Source organism: Phaethon aethereus (assembly GCF_964289735.1).
Source record: "Phaethon aethereus genome assembly, chromosome: 1".
Lineage (NCBI taxonomy): Eukaryota > Metazoa > Chordata > Aves > Phaethontiformes > Phaethontidae > Phaethon > Phaethon aethereus.
Window position 1 is genome coordinate 149,794,118 of NC_138575.1, and position 15,268 is coordinate 149,809,385.

At 39.6% G+C, this 15,268-nt stretch overlaps 1 protein-coding gene across 1 annotated transcript in view; it reads left to right on the plus strand.

Annotated features, from left to right (window-relative positions):
• The window catches only part of LOC309417017 (uncharacterized protein), a gene marked incomplete at both ends in the record, with an annotated part of 50,743 nt that overhangs the window by 17,280 nt on the left and 18,195 nt on the right, over positions 1 to 15,268 (plus strand). The window lies entirely within an intron of this gene.

The following is a 15,268-nucleotide window of genomic DNA, read 5'->3' on the forward strand; positions in this document are numbered from 1 at the left end:
ACCTTGTAATGTCATCAGTAGCACAGTGATGACATGGAAACCATTGTAGGAAGTATATGAGGCCTTTTCCAAGAACTGTACTGTGTTTTGGTGGAATTCGTTTGGTATTAAAAGTGGAAGGGGGAAAAAACTATCAAAAATCCCAGAAAACTTTTCTTTTTTGCAGTTGAAGGTTGAATATGAAGGGAACTATAGTAATTATAATTGTGATGCTATGTAATGGGCAAGGTTGATGCCAGTAAATGGTTTTCTTTCAATTTTTTTAATGAAGTGACACAAAACTTTTATTTATTACAAGTTCATTATTTGCCGTGTTCAGTTTGCTGAAAGATAAATCCCTCTATGTTACTGCATCAGTGTGTTATGATCCAAGAGAAAAGGTAAGAGACAATCCCAGCCCCTGAAAAGTGCTATTGACCCTGACAAAGCCTAAAATACTCTTCCCTGATCTTTTTTACATTTTAAAGAACTGTACCATTTTTAGTCACTTGTCCCACGCAGACATCCTAAAAATCCCACTGTAATGCTGTATTGAGTCAAAAAAATTAATCTCTAGATGATTTTTTTCCCCCAGTTAAGTGGCTAAATATTTGTTCTTCATTACCCAGGCGGAACAATTAGCTAATGGCACGGACTCTCTTGTGGGGAGTACAGAATGGTTGGCTTCATCCTCCTCACTTTAAAGACCAGATGAAGGGGCTTCAGGGCACCTACTTCTCTTGGGTCACTGTTGCTGAAGGAGAGCAGGTCTCCCCTCCTGTTCCCAGCCAGGGTGCTGGCTGTAGCATTTGTCAGCTCTGAAAGCTGAACCTGACTGAATAGAGTACGTGGCAGAAATCGTTATTTCCCATGTGATAGTTTTCTCCCACATTAGTGCATTTCTCTGGTTCCCAGAGGGTTCAGAGTGTGATGGGAGAAGTAAAGGGGTGGTGAGGCCACGCTTTTTGGCTCTGGGAGTGTTTAGAAAGCAGAGCTAAAATAGCATTGTTGCCCAGTGCTCCTTAAAGTGAGAGAAAGAGATGCCCACTCTTCCCCTCTGTAGCTGCTTGATTTTCTCCTTTCCCTTTCCACTGATGATGTCAGGAATCTGAGGTAATGGTTGGCTGTGGCTAGATGAATTGGGACTGGAGTTGCAGCTTCCATACAGCTGTTTGGGAAAGGAAGTTGTTAAAACTTACTGTGCATATTAAACCCTTTCTCTCCCCACCCCCTGTTTACTTTTTTTTTTTTAAACAATATTATGTATACCACAATTTTCTTAACTCTGAAGTTATGTTTGACTTGCGTGCAGGCAGTGATGTAGTTTGTAATGATAAATTATTTTTTCAGGGGAGGGAATTGATTTGATTGATTTTAAGAAATTATCAAATCTGTTTAATGCCATGTTTATAGCTATGAATTTTATAGGAGCAGGAGATGTGAGAGCCAAATTGCCTGTGCTTTTTAGTCTGTGCTTGAAAGTTACATTTTTAAGTTACCAGATCTGTTTGTATATGAAAGTTTGAGGATTTGGCTGTTCCTGCCTTTAACTGCTGCTTGCAACTCCAAATTCCTGTTTGTGTCCTATCACCTTCTTTCTTGCAGCACCTTTTGTTCTCCTCCCATTCAAGCTCCGGGCTATGTTTTCCCATGCAGTTCCCTTATCTTGGAACAAGCAACTTACTGTTCTGTCAAACTCCCATCATTTTCCAAGCTGTCCTTGAAGGCTGTTGCTAATACAGTATCAGGCAGAAATTTTCCCTTTACGTTGGTCCTTTGATATCTCCACTTGTTCATCTGAAAAAGCAAATGTTCTGCGTCCTTCAGAATCCATGTATTCATTTTGACACTGCAGTGCTGGCTTTTGCTTTTTCTTCTTTCATGGCTCAAGCATTTATCTTCTGATGCCTCCATCCTCAACCAGATAAAATGGATAGTGTGAGGTGCCATCCCACAGAAGAACTGCCCAGTGAACGTGGGATGGTGTGACCCTCGTGTTCTGCCTCATAAGTGACAAAACCAGTGGAAATAGGTTCCTCTCCCACCTAATGTGCTTTGGTTACCTCAGTGTATGCTGGAAATTTGAAACTTGGCCCCTGAGAGACAATGTCTTCTGGGCTTTGCGAGTTGAGTGTGTGTTTGGCCAGAATGGAATATGAGTCTCTTCGGGATAGGAGGGGGAGAAAACTGCATTTGAAACATCAAACTATTTCAAACTGCCATGGTACTGGAGTGTTTTATTGATGAATGTCATGTATCTATAGACCAATGCACACACTTCTATTCTCATTCTGTGTTTTAGTCAAGACAGAAGTGTCAAGGGAGGAACACTTCTGGTCATGAAGTGCCACATTCATTTAGCTGTTGCACACAATCTGCTTTTACATATGATGTGTATTCAGTGACAGCCCGTTGTAGGGTAAGAGAGCCTTGCGATCCATCTGAAGTTACTGACATCCCTCTGAGCAAGGCCAATTGTTACAGTTGACATCGATAGAAGAATACAGTGGGCCAGAAATACGGCTTCTGTTTGGTCACAGAACTCTCCTGTAGGAAGATCCCTATATGAAATGTGAAGACTAGACACTGGAAGTATGGTAGTTGTACTCTGAGGACTAGGGTATGATACTGACTGCACTTCCACCTTGACAGCTCGCAGTATGCAGGCCAGCAGCCTTGGGCCTCCTGAATTATTTTGCTGGCTCGAATAGATAAATGAACAACTGCTAATTGCTTTCCGTACCTTTAGGAATAGGAAAGTTACTGTACTGAGCCAAAACACTGTTTTTTAATAAATACTTGTTCTTTTTGATATATTTATACAACTGATGCTAAAGTTTTCATGTGTGTTATGTAAAGGCACTTTGAAGAAAGGTCCATTTTTTAATTCAATAAAGGCACTACATATTTTTTTCGTACATCACTGGTGTTTTTTTCCTCAGTCCTCCACTAAAGCATCCTGAGAATGAACAACAGCCAGCAGCAGTCTTGTCTTCAAGTGTTTTAAACAAGACTCCTATATTAGATCTTCATTCAGGCTGCTGAATGTGTGTGGGGGAAAGGGTCTCATTAACCATTGTGTTAATCTGGTCTTGGCACAACATTAGCACTAACCACCTCACCCTGCCTGGGCAAACAGGAGCTGTGAGCTTGGCTCAGCTCTGTCCTGTCCTCTCCTTGCAATGAGGTGAAGCTAGAGCAGCCCCAAGGCTGCTGCCTTGCTCTCTGAGTCCCCAGCAGTGCCCCACTGAGCAACCTTCTGCTGCAGCTCCTCCACAGCTGGTGGAAATGCAGGAGACCTCAAATGGAGGAGATGTGAAGGGCTTCTCATCGGTAGTGGAGGCAGCCTTCTCTGCTTGGCTCCTTGGGCAAGCTCTGACTTTCTCATCTGCTCCAAGAAAGTCAGAGCCTTGGCAGTGGGACTGTAGGGGCTGGTCTCACATGAGAACTCATGTTGATTCCAGAGAGGCTAATGTACTTAATGTAAGGTTTACAGCATAATTTTCAATCCTAATAGATAAAAGGAGCTTATAAAAGTATGAGTTTTAAATTTGATCTGTACTTTTTGCATTCTGATTGTTTTGAATCTCTTCTGGAAAACTTACTGAATACCATTTCTGTCCCTTTTTCTAGTAAAGGTAATGCTAGTTCTGTTCACTTGCTAGGTTAATCCTGGGCTTATTTTTCATGCAAGATAGATAAGCAGATAAGAAAGCCATTAAAGGAGTTCTGAAATGAGTTTTTATCTACCTGTGTGAGTCTCATAGTAGTTGTTTTTCAGACTCTAAGAACTTTTGTGAACTTCTGTATAACCAGCAGCAATAAGTCTAATTTTATATTTACAATATAGATATATATGATATATAGCTTTTTCATGTGAAATTTCCCAAATGAAGTATTTTCAAGACCTGTATTGAGAATGCTTTTGCTTTTTTCCAGGCCTAATCCGTGCTATACACCTGTCTAAAATGCAGGCAAGGGTTCAGGCTGTAAATTAATATGTGTTTGAAGGTCCTATGCATTTGTTGCTTCCTCTTAGGAAGGGGATCACTATAAGCATCACTTCCATGCTGACAGCAGCACAGCACAAATCCTTTTTAAACAGGAGGTGGGTGGACGATTTGCTTCTGTTAAGGTGCTATTTGTTCCCCACGTCTTCCAAAATACAGCAGCTTTGAACTAAGTCTGTGTACTTGGAGATTAAAAGATTGTGGTGGAAAGAGTCAAGTCAGAGAAAATCACCGTTCCCTGGTAACTGGACTCAGCATGGTTTACTGTGAGAGCTGAAGCCAGCCTGACCAGCCGGTTTCCTGCCTGGACTACAGGAACAGTAGGAATGTGGTCAGTACTGTGACACAGCCCTCCTGTGTGGACTTTTCAGAATTCTTCTACATTAGTTTAGTCTTGTCCTCCTCAAAGCCATTGCCAGCAAAGCTTTCCATTCAGTAAGAAGATATCATGTGAGGTGAGTAAAGCTGATGCAGTTCTTGGATGTCTTCACTGGTAATGAACTTAAAGGGAAGCAAATTAACCAAACCCTAAGCCGCTGGATGAAACAAGAGAAAGAAAGGGGCGGTCAACAGAACTGTCAACTTCAGGAGGACACTAATGCAGACATCGAGTGAATCAGTCTAATTTCTGCATGTAAAATGAACTCGGGAATAGGATTTTAGAAAGGTATTATGATGCAAAATTTCCAAGTTTTGACTAGGGTATTTTGGGTTGCGTGCATTTATTGTTTGAGTATGTGTCCTGCAAGAGTATTAAAGACAGTCTTCAGCAACTACACGCTTTTCTTCTGTGGTTCTCTGCTTGCTCTTTTTAAAATTCTCGTTTGGTTTTGTTCCCATGAAATGGATATTTGCAATCTCTAAAAATACATAGAGAGATGATTTGAACAAGGCATTGCATAGTCCATGTTTAGTGTTTGCAGAGAACGGGCAGTCTCTTCTTACTGATTGTCTATGAACATCGGAGCTCCAAGGGCACTAAGAAGCCTTAGCGGCCCTGAGCAACCACCCCGCGGGCCCAGGAACCCCATCTTATCCCACCCTGCTTCCTTGCTGGGGGCGGACCCTGGCTGGGACGGAGCTGCCATATGATATGGAATCCTGACAGTTAGGTCGTTAAGTGTCTTGTTATTAAATGAACTTTAGCTTGACTTAGTACAGAAGTAGAAGCCAAATGCCTGTGATGAAAGGGAGCCAGACCAGAGCACATCCCTGTAAGAAGCTGCTTCAGCTTGTTCTTGCAGTTGCAGATTTTATTCCTAAATGCAAGAAAACAAAACAAACACACCAAAACAAACAAACAAAACCAACAAAAGGAATTCCATGCAAAACCCAAATGGCTTTTGTGGAGGTAACTCAGGGACGCCTGTGTTCCCAATTCCAAACACTGGTGTGAAATACACACAAAGCAAAGCTTTCTCTTCTACTTTTAACACTATTAATTTTGCTGCGGCTGGTAGTCTTCAGAGATGAGCATTTCTAGCTACCTTCAGAATTAACCTAGCTCCATGGTAAGAGATCTTCAAGCAACGCGATGGTTCCATCAAAGCTTAGCAGTAGTGTAACTAAAATATTTTAAATTAATTAAATGCATTGTAATTAAATTGAAACTAAAGCCATTTTCTTTTAAGCTTCTGCTTAAATAGTAAATGCATCCTGCTATAAAAGGCAAAGGTGTTGTTTATTTGAGAGGGGACTTTGTATATGAAGCTTGTAAGAGGGGGCTTGTATATCAAGCTTTTTAAAGATGCTCAGTAAATTTCTTCGCCCCTCTTCACTTTCTAAATTACATTTTAAAAGGACACCTTAATTTTATTTACATATATCTGCACAAATGTGGGTGATAAGTGATACTTCCCTTGGCTAGAATGGCTTTATGTGTAGCCAAAAGAAGCGAAAGTTGCTCAGTGCATCTGGGGTGCATCACTGAGCCCAAATACTCTTTCCCACATGCCTTCCCTTCGTGGACTGCTCTGGCTGTGCAGAGTCTGTAGCAGGCTCATCAGTACATCATCAGCAAACCCAGCAGTTATCGATGATAAGCAAAGTGGAAAATAAAGAAAAAAGTTTTCAGAGATGTCTTAATGAGAAAGTAATTGTATTGTTACCAGCAAAATTACTTTCTGCATTCTTGAGGAGGAATATTATGGATTTTGAATTAAGTTATTTATTTGTATCATCTGTCCATGTTTTAATAATCAATTGGTATTGCATTTAGGAATGTAATCTGCTTAGCAAAGACAAAAAGTTTCTTAGATTGACAGAGGATCTTGTACTAACCAATCTGACTGTAAAAGGAGTGGAGAGAATTATACAAAATCACATATAATTACTTGGGAAAACAATATAACATTAATGTAAAAAGTATTAGTCAGTCTACTTCTCAGTCTGTTGTGTAACAAAGTGGTTTGATTCTATGGATTTTCTATCATTTCTTTATCTAAATCCAAAAGTTTCACGTGATGGTTCTCTGTATTCGTGAGGAATGTTGAATTGAAACACCCAAGAAAACGGTTTTCTTCAATTATAGTAATCCTTTCCAAAATATGAAGTTATAATAGAATTATTAACAATCTGTTAATAATTTTGCATATTTAGAAGCATATTAATTTCAAATTCAGAGCTCAGGAGCCCAGCCATTACCCAGTTACTCTTTACTTGGCGTTACTGTCAGCAGCTACTCCTCCCTAGTCAAATGATGTTGGTTATGACTGGAAAGTGAAAATTTGAGGTGAAAATCACCAGCCTGGAAGTTATATCAACACTTGCAATTTCCTGGAAGGCAAGTGTGCAAAGGAACAGGCAGGTCACAGTTCATGGCAGTTCTTCAGACTGTGGAGCATGAATGTGGGTGGTTTGGACACCTTCCTAGCATGACATAGCATTTTCATCACCTTGGGAATGGCCAGAAAGTCATGCAAGTCCAGACAGGTAAGTCTTCTGGGGACATGCAGAAAGGGCAAATAAAACCTTTGAGAGCTCTCCATGGCAATAGCTGTATTACAGGGTATGTTAGTTCTTCAGTGCTATTGAGTCTAGGTGCACACCAAAGTTGTATCCTGACCCCACACCAGGATGTAATGTGAATTCAAATGAGCTCTTTTGGCTTTCTCTGGAAGAAAACCCAGTCTGTCTCCAGGAGTCATGAGCATGCTCTGCCCCAGGTCTCCAACAGAGCCCCAGCACGCATCCCAGTGATGGCACAATCAGTGCTTAGAGAGGCTGAAATATTAGGAGAAGTTCCAGTGCAAACATTTGATTAACACTAAGTTAAAAGTTGCCAGCCCCCATTTCCCACTGACCCCAAAGAAATAAGCAGCAAAGATCCATTCTGTCAGCTACTGGTGCTTCATTTTTCAGTCCTCCTTTTCAGACTCAACTATTGCTTTATTCACCTGGGAGACCTGGATGTTGTTCCTTCCCTGAGCAATCTCTGTTCTGCCTAGGCTACCAGCACAAATACAAATAGTGTTACAGTTCCACTGTTGTGCATTTTTTCCAATAAACCACTGCTATGACCACAACCTTTGAACAACTACTAACATGGGCCAGCTGTTTGCAAAAGTCTTCCTTAATGTTACAGAAAGCACTCATGTTTTCAGTTGGGTTATTTACGTCCATCTGAAAAAGGCAACAGGGAGTTACAGAAGTCTGGAATCTGTATCAGTACCATGCCAGTCCTAAAAACAGATGATTGTTCAAACAGTAAAGGGTGATGGTAAAGGTGCTTGCTTGTTTCTGGCTTAAAAAGGAAATAATGGAAAGGCGGGAGCTGGGCTGAGATGATGAACTGATGAACAAATGAGGTACTAACCAGCCAAAAGGCTATTTTTTAGTTTTCCTTCTTCATTATCCAAATAATTTGAATATTTTCCTACTACACCAGATAGATATTTCACAAAAAAGCTTTATTTTCAAATAAAATAATATTGCTCAGGTATTTCTAGTAACATAACAATGCTGTCTCTTTTTCTCTAGTCCATAATATTTTCTTACATCTGTTGGGCATTTTTTGGTCAATGCTACATTCAAACATAGCAGCCCAGACAAGTAGAATAATACTAAACAAAATAGAAAAGAACAAAGAACAAATTGTGCAAAGAACAATAATTCAGGTGCAGACCTGCTTTTTTGCAGTTCTTTAGTGAAACAGAATGTCAATCTCTCAGCTGCTAGTGATATTTCTACGCGAGTGCTATCGCACTTGTTTTGGTAGATATTTTTAGGCTAGTGCTTTTTTTTTTTCAGATAACATTCTGTATTTGCAGCAAGGTTTTTTTGTTGTTGTTCATTCTTAGAAACTCTCCCCTCACCCCCTTGGGAAGAAAATGAGCTTCTTTTTCCAAAAAAAAGTATGGTTGAAATTAAACTTGGTAACTACTTAATGTATCTCTTCCATCTGCAGGTTATAATAAGCTAAACTTAGCTATTTCAGTGATGCACTTGATGCATTTATTGTGAATGTTCAGACTTGTTCGTATTAGAAAACCTTTTCCATACCCTCCACAAATTCTTTGATTTCCCTTTGTGTTCACAGAAAAAAAAAAGGTTCTTTGATTAGGTATCTGGTGGTATACATACAAAGATTGGGGGGTTGTGTAGGCCTCCTGCACAGCAGAAGTAATTTGTAAGTTTTGCCTTGGTGGAGTACTGGGAAACCCGCAGTGACCCGCGTAAGGGGGAAATGCCAGAGAAGAGACACGTCTGATGGGGAACATGCAAAAAGATTTCTGTAGAGGAAAATTAGTACAGGCTGGCATCTGGTAGAACGGAAATTAACAGATGATGTGCTGAAACATCTTACCTTTTACTTGCTCTCAACTCACTCGCCTTCAAACAGTTTTGCCTTCAGAAGTAGAGATATGCCAATCAATGCACAAAATCTGCCAGATGATTTGCTGCAGCTCATGTGGGATGCACTGGGATGCTGCAGTGATGAGTAAGAAAGTGTGGTTCTAGAATAGACAAGATTTATTTCATCAGAGCAGAAGAGAAGGGTACAGAAGACATGAACTGGGAATTTATTTAAATACTAATATTCACAGTGACCATGAGTGATGACATATCTTTAGAAGATAAATTAAACTTTCTGCATTTCAGACTTTGCGAGTGAGGTCTAACGCTAGTGCTCAATTACCCTAAATCTGCTTCTTCCAGTTAGTAAAATTCTCTCACAGTTTCAGTCTTTCATACAAGGTACTGTTTTGCTTTGCTATATAGTGTTTGCTTAAAACCATCAAGGCTAATCTGGGGACAAATCCAAATGATTGTGTTGCATTGTGCGGTCTGCTGGTTAGGGCACTTGTCTAAGATGTGGGAGATGTAGTTTCATCCATCCCCTCATTACACACAGAAAAGGAACACCTGTGGTTTTTTAGCTTTTAAAAAGTAATTTTAAAAAATTTGAACACACATTATTGTAGCTTTCTTCAAGATATTTTTCCCTTTACAAATCCCCTTTTAAAGGCCAGATTTAATACTCAAATATGTTAAATGGGCTTATTTGTGCATTAACTGTGCAAGAACTGGAGGATGTTTACCTGCACAGATACTAAACAGAAGCAAAGGTAGGGATTTTAAAACAGCCCAAATATATTAGATGTTGAGTCTGAGAACTTACTCACGTGAGAAATTCAGGTTATGTGTGTTACATATTATATTGGCCAACCTTCCACATATGGTCCTGTCTGTATGCAGAAACCCTACGTTAATCGTGTTAAGATTAAAGGACTGCAAAAGTTCAGTTTAGAGAGTGTTGGGCTTTCTCAGTGTCCCTATAACACTCAACTACATAAATGCCATTGACCCTGGCTTAGGTGCCAAATGAAGCTCTCTGAATCTCCTGTTAAATAAAAGAAAAATGTTCAAGGACTGGGGTCTCAAAAAGCAAACATAATCTGAAAAGGGACCTAGAAAAGCCTCACATTTCTAAAAAGTAGTTCCTTTCTGCTGTCAAATTCCTCTTCAGCTTCTTGCTGTTTCCTATCACTTGAATGGCTCAGACAATGCAAAATCAAAACAATTTTTAAGGCCACACCCTAATGATGTTTTTTAGAGTATACTATTATCATAGACCGCAATGTATCAAGCTTCCTAAGAAAGTAGTTAGGTTTCTCTTCTCTATTATTGCTGTTCAAGAATCTCATTCAATCTGATTCTTAGAAACATATAAATTTGTAGCTTTAATGTATTAAATGATATCTGAGACGTTCTTCTCCTTCATTGGCATCTACTGGGTATACTATTTATAAACAGCAGTTGTAGTCTGTCTTTGGTTTAACCTAGACAAGCTAAATTAACTTAATTCTTCCTGAAAGGTAAGCTTCTCATTTCCCGTGGTATGCTAGTAGTCCTCCTCCCATGCGAAGTCCCTTCAAATTTGTTAACACGTTGACCAGGACAGTACACAACCTTTGAGCCGAAGGTGGGACGCTACCCTGAACAGTGTTGTCGGGGCCCTAAGCAACAGATGCGTGTGTATGGAGGAGTTAGTGATCCACGTGAGAGCTGATGCGAGTCGGCACAGGCCTGAGCTGTGCTGCACATACCACGTGGCTGCAGGACAACCCAAGCCAGCTAACCCTCATGGAGAAGGCTGTAGGCAGCTCCTGCTTGGCACATGGTGATGACTCCAACCGCATACCTCAGCTTAGTTTGGAGAGAAACAGCCTGTTTTCATAAGACAACCTTTGCTTGACAGTAGAGATGACAGAGTTGTCTAATTCTAAGGACAGCTCATGAAACCTCTAAAAGCTTCAGTGCTGGCAAATCTCGCCACAGGTGGGATTTGCACGGCTGCCATGCCCTGGCTAGAGGTCTGGCGGATGCTGCACAACTCCAGGTGCCCAGCACCTGAAGGGACCTAAGATTATCTGTGCTATCTCCTTTTACCTTCCAGGGTTATCTCCAATAAGCTGAATTTTAATCAACATCCCACTGAGCCTCAGCACCTTTTACACAAAAATAAGTGGTGTAATTTCCGAGTGCATAAGGAGCACATGAGTAAACATCTTTATGAATCAGACCTCTGGATCACATACTTCACTTCCAACTGTTACGCCATTGCTAAATTACATAGAAAACTTCATTTTTTTTGTGCTGACAGCACTGATGTAGATATGAAGAAAATGGCTGATCCCCTGGCGAGTTCCCTCCATGACAGTAACTACTGCCACACCTTGGCTTTCCCCTTTTCAAGCATCTGCTGTCATCTTTCACTAGCTGGCCTCCCAGTCAGCCTTGCAATTCTGGTTTTGCAATACAACTCAGTTTTCCATCCTCTACCATGATAACTGGTTTCCAAGATGAAGCCGATAAGGATATTGAAACAAAACAACACACTAATGTGATGTAACTGAACGCTGCAACGTTACTTTTGTATTTTCCATTTCCGATTTTCCATCCCTGTTTTAACCTTTCTGAATCAAAAGTTTTTGCATACCCTGCAGCTTACATTTTTATTGTTTTTGAATATTTCTTCCTCAATAGAAGATTTTCTTTTCTCCAATTGTATAATATAGAAAATTTTTTAAAATACTGTAGAGTGTTTTTTCTGCAGAAAACCTTGTCTCTTCCTCCAGCTATTTCAGATGGCCCAAAGAAAGGTATCACCTCCTGCAGTGGCTCTTGCCATGCTTCAAGATTACTAGCTACAGGGCCTGCAAATTCATACACCAGTGAATCTGGAATTTAGGATAGAAACTGCTTGGCCTCCCTGAATGAAATATGCAGAAAACTTAACAATTTTTGTTTCTTCTTAGTGACTGTACTTTGCTGGATCATATCTTTATTTCTATTAGCCTTGCTACCTTCTCCCATAGTTGCCTTTCTCAAAGGAGATGAGAGGATTAGTGTGGTTTTCTGGCCACATGTAATTCTTTCGCTCATTCTGATTGCACTGAATTCTATTTTATTGGTCATTTTATAGCTAAAGAATATGTTATTAAATGTTTTGATTTACCTTGTGAAAATAAACTCCATCCGACTTTTCCCAGTGCTCATGGTTATGAACTTGAAAACAGATCTTTGTTTACCAGTCAGTCCCATTTCACATTTCTGTAATATTTTTTTGCCAAGACAGATTCCCCCAGCTGAGTTTTAAGCCTTCCAACCTGCAGGTAAAGTAGGAGGAAGAAAATTTGATGGAAGCATGAAAAGCAATAAATCATTTTCTTTGTGGGAAAAAAGGATAGATTTTGCCATAGACAGTGTGCCTGGCTTTTCTACTAGAAACCTGCTAGAAGTACAAATTGCTTCCTATGCTCTACTGGTGAATAATTTGTAATGCAAGATGTTTGATTACCACACTTACAAGTCCAGAGAGATTCTTGTAAGATGGATGTCTGCAAGCTAGTTGCTCAGTGTTAAAACCAAAAGTGGGATTGCTCAGTAAAATGGAATTACACATTCTCAGCATTGCAAACACATTTGGATGGCCTTGACATTCCTAATATTCTGATTTGGGATGCTAAATATCAAACCAGACTGTTTTATGCAGCTTTAACTGTATCTAGTTACCTGCAATTACATTTCTTGGTATTTATTCTTGTAGCTTTAAAAGTTTTGTACGTACAACAATATTCTTAATGTCTTCATCAAAGTTATCTTGTGCAATAAAGATTAAAGTAGAAATGGCAGAAAAATACACATAAAGGGCTTTAACATTCTGTTAGGTTTTTATTTGTCCTCTTCAGTTTCAGATGAAAAAGATATACGATAAATACGTATTGCAGCCAAAACCAAAAAATAAGGTTGTGGCTACAAACCACATAGTTTTGCCCTAAATATACTTCCGGATGCCCTAGAGACATGGTGTGATTACAGTCTCTTTTCACGTAGAAGGGTTGATTTACCAGGAGCAGGTAAAATACAAAATTACTGAATTCTATCATTTCCTCTACAAAAGTAGCAATTACGTTTGCTTGTCATTGTCACTTGTCCTAAAAGAAAATCAGGGCAAGCGTTGCCCTGATTTTTGCAGGTTAAGTTAGTCTGTGCAGAGGACCTCATGTCCATACAATGCATGTTTCAAGAGACTTTATTTCAGACTAACTGCTGTCAGGTACTGTTGATAGCATACCCAAGTAGTTGGAGCTTGTCTTCAAGTTTTGCCTCACCTGAAAGGAATCTGTTCCATGGGCTCCAGGACTGTTTGGTGATACAAAGTGTGTGGGGTGGGGTTGAGAGGGAGATCAGCTTTAAAAGTGCTGTCCTGATCTGAACAAAAATGCTAATGCAGCCACATGCACATGCCTGAAGGAGATAACATACGTGAAAAGGGAAAGTTGTCAATACTAGAAATTGGGGAAGACAAGTGATCGCGAAAGCTGGAACAAAACTACTGGATGATGTAGAAAATCAAGAGGTTTGTGGTAATGAAAGGCAATGGTCTAAATTAATCCCAGGCAACTTCCATCCTATTCCTACCTAAGTGAATGCTCTCACTCTGATTTCCTTCTATGCATAACTCAAAAGCATTTAATTATTTATGGCATGTAACCTTCTCCCTTCATTGGTTATGTAAAGTTTATAAAATAAATAAAGCAGATGCATGCCGCCATCCAATGGAAAAAGCACTTCACAGTGATACCTTATGTCGCAAATACATTTTGGAAAAATGCAATATACCAAATGCTACCCCTAAGTCTTGTCTCTCCATCTGCACAGAAGTATCCTTGTTTGAACCACTCCCAGTTGCAAAAAGAAAAGTCATGTCATGATCATTGCTCTGCTGCAATCCATTTTCAAAGATGGCCCTAAAGAGTTGTATTAGAGCCCTGTGCTAATTACAATAGAATAGATCATTCTGTCTTAGAGCTTTACGTGACAAAATACTTCTGAATGTTTGTGCAGATTTTAAAAATAAAGTAAATTCCACTGCACAGATCTGATCAGGAGGATGTTTGGATAACTCTTTGCTTCGCGTCACCTTCATTGCTGGAGCTGGTGGTTCTTGGTGTGCTTTGAAGTGTTCCTGGTGACCACAAGAAATGTTCATGCAGACTGCTGTCAATGTCCACCTTCCTCGGACAACCCACTTCTCTGCTCTTCCAAAGAATTTTTGTCTTATGATTGCCATGTTCTGTACATTTTGCTGTCTTGGCCATTTCAGTTGATATTCCTCCAGCTTTACTATAACGAGTTTTTTTCTGAATTCTGATTCACATCAATCACTGAATAGTTGAATGATTTAATTGTTCTCATTTTACCTATTTATTTTGGTAATGCTTTAGAAACATTTTTACTGGAAGCATTTTTTCACTAGTAGTAGTATTATAATGAAGATAGGAGAGAAAAAATACTGCATACAGCAGAACCTCTTTCTCAGAAAGAAATACTCAAAAATGAATTTTTTTAAAATCAGTGCTTCTAGAAAAATGTAGTAGAGCAGATTAGGGAACACCTCACTTGCCTTTATGATAATCAGATTTAACTCACAGATGTTTGGTGGTGGTGCAAAATAACAATATAGAAATTAGAAATCTTGCATAAAAATTCTTTGACCTAATGCAATGAATTCATAAGAAATATTTCCAAAATGAAATATGGATATAATTGCTGACTGAAGAGAGACTAGCTGACTGCATAAATCCTGCTGTCTTTGCTGAGCCAGGAAGGAATTAATTCTCTGCGGGTCTCCCAACTGCATAACGTCTGGAGGTGTTACAACATGCCTCCAGTCAGCACTACATGCCTTGCACTGATGGAGGACAATATGTGCAGGCATAGCAGAGCGTTATCTCTCATCTTTGCTTACCTGTGGCTACCATATGGTGGGCAGGATAGTTGAACGTTGTTTCCGTTTGGTAAATAAAACAGTACCAGAAGTAGAATGAATAATCAGGGTGGAAGGAGCAGGATGGGTCTGGATTATTCTCCACAGTTTTTGCAGAATACTTGTAATTTGCTTAGGAAATGTGTTTATGCTGTATTTTTAACAATAATGAGAACATTTACCTTGATAATTCTAAAAGGTCCATGCCTACTTTGGGAGGAACATAAGAAAAGGGCTTTCCTCTACCTTACTATCTATTCTAGTCAACAAATAAGTGATAATGCAGCCTTAAAAATGCCCATATCAGATTCTGTGTTCACCACGCTACATTTGAAGAACTTCTACTTTGAAGAACTCTGACTCCAGCCGTGGCATGCAAGTGAAACAGAGAGCTTCAAAACACCAGAATGCAGCAAATAAATATACTGTTCCCAGAACAGACACAAGCAGAATAACCTCCAAATAATGTCGGGGCTACTTAGCAGCTGTTAAGTTTGTAGGTAAA